General features: G+C 38.0%; 1 non-coding gene across 1 annotated transcript; it reads right to left on the bottom strand.

Annotated features, from left to right (window-relative positions):
- Nucleotides 1–285: 285 nt before the first annotated feature.
- On the bottom strand, nucleotides 286–388 carry LOC119826989. The gene has a single exon (XR_005287541.1). It is a non-coding gene; the product is annotated as a U6 spliceosomal RNA (small nuclear RNA).
- Nucleotides 389–5,297: the final 4,909 nt, after the last annotated feature.

Genomic DNA, 5,297 nt, shown 5'->3' on the forward strand with positions numbered 1-5,297 from the left:
CACGCTACCCGAATTTCCTTGCAGCTCCAGCGGGGTGACTGCTGACACCCAAGTGGGAAGGAATTTCTCTCCCTGAATCTCTAGGGGTAAAAGCATAAACAGTTACTCTCCTGGGCTATGATCTTGTGTTAATTGAAACCAAGGTAAAGGATAAATACAGACTTGCAGACTTGTTAGGTTAGAGCAAAGGGCCAGTAAATTACACTTTCCTGAGTCTGCTGCTAGAGAATTTATTTAGGCAGGTTCATCAGTAAGAGAATTTTTTTTTATGTTAACCACATCAACAAAAATATGGAGTGCTTCAAGGATTTTTATGTCATGCTTGCACAGGGGCCAAGTTAATTTTCTCTGCTTCGGTCTAGTTTTCGTGTCCATGCTGCCAAAGCTAGGACTCACTTGTAACTCTTTACAGCTATGGATTTTCTGCATGGCGTATCTCTTCCTATGGCATATATTGAGCTGTGAGATCACAGAAGTACAAGAGTAAAGCAATAGACTTCTGTCCCTTGCTTGGAGGAAGCTGCTGCCTTCCCAGTCTACAAAACAATCATTATTTGTTATCCCAGCATCATTGGCTCAGAGGAATAAACACAAATATTACTTACTCAAGGTCTTATAAGCCTATACTTTCTGTGTCATCCCGGCTACATTATCACATGGAACTTGGGCTCTTTCTCCAGGCTTATTTAAATTGCCAATTGATTATAGCGCTTTAGTTTCACAGGGATGAGGCCCATTATGTTCCTATGTGATAAAAAAGTATGCTTTGAACCCCCAGTCCCTAGCTTTTAGAATTCTTGGGTATGTGATTATGTCTAAAGTATCTGCTTATCTCCCAAGTCTGCAAAAGAACATGTTTCCTCCTTTTATTTGGGAAGATTACCAACAGAGTACCCATGATTATGTCCTATAAAATCGTGGTTGCAAAATTAAATATGATTCAGACTTTACCAAGCTGTTTAACATAATGTGTATCTGTAGGCCTTTGCATGAATCTGTTTGATAGTCCGTATTAGAAGGTATCTCTTCCATCTAATAGATATTTGTGTAAACCATAGAAACAGTTTCCATACCACAAAAATAGCAATCCAAATTGATGCTAACCTCTGCTCCATTGTGATATAGACATCTCCCATAACCATCATTTCCTGAAGCATTAGACTTTTGGAAAACTATAACTGATTCCAGAAAAAAACGCAAATAAGGATATTAAAAATTAGTGGCAAAGGCAGAAACACAGTTTTATCATCTGAAATGATTAAGATGTTGTCAATCCTTGAATTGCATTACTTTGTGGGGTTAAATCCTTGCCATACATAAGACTGAGTTAATACCCAAATCTTACTTTAAAAAAAAAAATCAGAAACGGTTGTCAGTCAGTCAGTAAATCATTCCTCTTAAGGGAACCTTTAAAATATCACTGTGAATTTGAACTTGGATGATCATTCTCAGTGTCTCTCTGTAGGCTGATAGTTAAGATCCAAGGGCCTGTAACTGACAAAGGCAAGTGTGGGCATGATAAAGTATATTCACTTGTAATATGTTTACAGCTGATCTCCCAAAATTATGTTTCATAGAATTTAATTTTATAACATTTTGTCCTAATTAGGGATACTATCACTGTAATGAAACTCTGTGACCAAAAGCAAGTTGAGGTGGAAAGGGTTTGTTAGGCTGATACTTGCACATCACTGTTCATTACTGAAGGAAGTCAGGGCAGGAGCTCAAACAGGGTAGGAATCTGAAGGCAGGAGCTGAGGAGAGGCCATGAAAGGGTGCTGCTGGCTGACTGTCTCAGCCTCTTTTCTTATGCAGCACAGTACCACCAGCCCAGGGATTCCACCACCCACAGTGAACTCACTCTCTGCCATCAATCACCGATTAAGAAAATTCTTTACGGCTAGATCTTATGGAGACATTTTCTTAATTGAGGTTCCTCCCTTTCAGATGACTGTAACTTGTGTCTAGTTAATATAGAACAATCCACTATGCATTGCTATATTGAAAATACTGTATTTTTCTTTTCAGTGATCTCAGGGACTTGTAGTATGATTAATGTGTACATAAATATGTATGTTAAACTCTGGGGGAAAGCCAGTATGTTCAATGCATTGACCCATTGCTTCTACATGGAATGCTTTGAAGACTTATTTGTGTTTTTTATTTTTCTATTTCCACTTCTAGTCTGCTCTCCAGGATGTTGAGATTGCCCAAGAAATAACGCTGCAAAGAAGACTTACCACTCTACCTAAATTCAAGTAAGACATCACTTGGCAAGAAAATAGCATTTGTGGATTTTAATTAATGAAAAAATTTACTATTTTCTTTATGACTGCAAGACAGTTATTATCCTGAATGTTGTTTTTTGAAACATCATTTGCTGTTTTGAAAAATCTGGGGGCTCTTACCCTTCTTCTGGTGTGGGGAAAGCAGCAGTATTCTGAACATGCCCAGGTTTTAGTCCTAGTAGTGGATGAGTCTTTTGTGAGGACGGTATTGGTTGTGTTTATTTCATTCTTCTTACACATCATTCAGGAGAAGAGAAATATCTGCTAGTTCTATACGTTTGCATGTGTGTATGCAGGAGCAGTTCTCAACCTGTGAGTTGTGGCCTTTGTAAAACACCTATTCAATAGTGTTAGGAACTGAGACACTGATCAGTAGCAAAATTACAGTTATGAACTGTCAATGAAAATAATTTTATGGAGATCACCACAACATGAGCAACTCTATTCAAGGGTCACTGCAATAGGAAGTTGAGAAATACTGGTAAGTAGTAGCGTGTGTATGTACCCTTATATTTGTATTGAGTTTGTATGCACAGTACATAACCTGTGTGTGTGTGTATGTGTGCATATATGTGTGTGTGTATGTGTGTATGTATGTGTATGTATGTGTGTGTATATGTGTGTGTGTACGGATGTGTGTATGTGTGTGTTGTGTGTGTATGTGTGTAGTTGTTTTTGTAGAAGGCACCATTCAATACTGGGTGTCGTCCTCAGTTTATCTCCACTAAGGTCTTTCAGATAGTGTTTCTTTCTGAATCTGAAACTCACAGATTAGGCTATACATACCTGCTAGTCAGCCGAGGGAAATACCCTGTCTCTGCTTCTCTAGTGCTAACATGACAGACACATACTACCATACCCAGAATTTTTTTTTAAACATGTGCTGACAGGGGTCAACTCAGGTCCTTAAACAACAAGCTTTTTCCTGTTTGAGGCAATTCATTTAAAATACAAGTATATTTGGTATATGATTAGATGCCTCACCATGACATATATTGGAGTCCCATTTGGCAGAGAGTTGAACTGTCTTGAACAAGAGAACATAAGTAATGTCTTCTGGAAGGATATAGAAAAAACATTCCCAACACGCTCCATATCAGGGAAAGTGGGGGCATTCATTTGTCTAGTGATGATTTAGAATAAAGCTTCTTCCAGGAGCTGCTGAAAGATCAGTGTGGTCCATAACCTTATGCCAGGACAAATGTCAGATTTGGAAAGGACCACATGCTACTTATTTGAAAAGGTAGAACCCTTGTTCTAAAGTTGAACTGGTAATTCTGTTTATTTTCTTAAATATAAATATAAATCATCATGGCATATTTGAATTCTTACCTTGTGGACTATAAAGAACTGCTGTTTGGTATTAATGACAATCAGTGAACTCATTGCTCCCTGTTGTATTTCACGATGTGCTAGTTCTTATAAGTGTATCGTGTGTGTTGAGGTTCATGGTACTTTAGATATACAATTGGAAGAATGCCTGAGTGCATGTGTTCATGTTATGGAAAACACAGAAGTTTGGAAATTCATGCTTCAGGTTTTTACGAGTCCAGCGCCCTGCCTGAGCTCCATAAAGCTAGAGTCAAATTCAGAAACACATAAGATTAAAAGCTATCAGGCCTCAGTCTACTTTGCTTATCATCCTGTGATATCATGGAACTTGAAAGATACCAAGAATCTGTTGCATATGGAACAATGTACTGGGCCATGAAATAGCCTAGGTTTTTGAAGACTCCTCTCAAAAGATAGACGTTTCCCTCACTTATCAAAAATCTACGTTTTTCATTTGCTATAATACCAGTTACCTAAAAATCCATCGCACTTCAAAATAATGCATGCTATTTTCCAGAAATAAAAAAAATGGAGAATTTAAGAGCCATGGCCTTTTGAGTGTAGCGTTAATATCTTGCATCGTAACACTTGTCCCATCTGAGCGAAAGTCATCAGCAAATTATTCATTCCACAGCCATCTCTGTGAACAGGGTGACACTTGAGATATGAGAGTGTCTGCTAAAGAAGCATTCCTTTTTCATTTTGTAATTAATGGCTCCGCATCGGAAGAACACTGATGCTGATGATTTCATTAGAGTGTACTCTCGTAGTATTTCTTTTATATCATTAGTTATTGTTAACCTCTTCCTGTACCTTATTTATAAATTCGATTTTATAGCTAGTATGCATATGAAAAACTGGTATGCCTGCAGTTTCACACATCTACTTGTTTCCAGACCCATATTAAGACTGATGAGGTCTTAGAGCTCTAAGTGTGATGGACAGGGAGAGGGAAGAAAGAGTTGTATTGTTGTAGGAGTATTGGGGAGGTTCACTTGGTGACTAGTCACATCCTCAAAGTATGTTCTGACAAGTACACAAGAGCAGTTAACACTGAACAGTTTGTACTCTCGTGCGATGGACCTCAAATATTCTTCCTGCTTCTTCTGTGTACAGAATGCACATGCTTAGGTCCTGCTCACATATTCTCACATGCAAAATAAACATGGTTCCATTCTTGGATGAGGCATGGCCCTGAACAGTAAGTAGTGATTGTTTGACCAAGGAGCCAATGGCTGTCCAAGCTGCCTGATCTTCTTGTGCTCACTGAAAATTCTGCCAGAACAAGATTATGCTATGTGTTAAGAATTTTAATTATGAAATTTGATGTTGCTGTTCTTTTTGTCTGTGATACTGGGATGTTTGTGGCATATACATTTTTTTTTTACTTTGTCATATCACAACCTGTTTTCTCTGTGCATGATCAGCTGCCCAGAGAATCTATCTTCCCTTGACCTATCCTCTACTGGAATTGTTCAAGTTTCTGGTCCTTTTGGACATGTTAATGATTCTGGAAGTCACTGGTTTTCCTAAAAAAAAAAAGTTCCTATTTTTAGTTTTTCTGGCTAACTGTTCATGTTGGATAAAGTGGCATAAATGTAATGCAAGCCAGTTTAGCTTACTTTAGTGACTGATTGACCTATGTGGCTCACATTCTGTTCTTTTTTTCTTTCATTT

Source organism: Arvicola amphibius, chromosome 11 (assembly GCF_903992535.2).
Source record: "Arvicola amphibius chromosome 11, mArvAmp1.2, whole genome shotgun sequence".
Lineage (NCBI taxonomy): Eukaryota > Metazoa > Chordata > Mammalia > Rodentia > Cricetidae > Arvicola > Arvicola amphibius.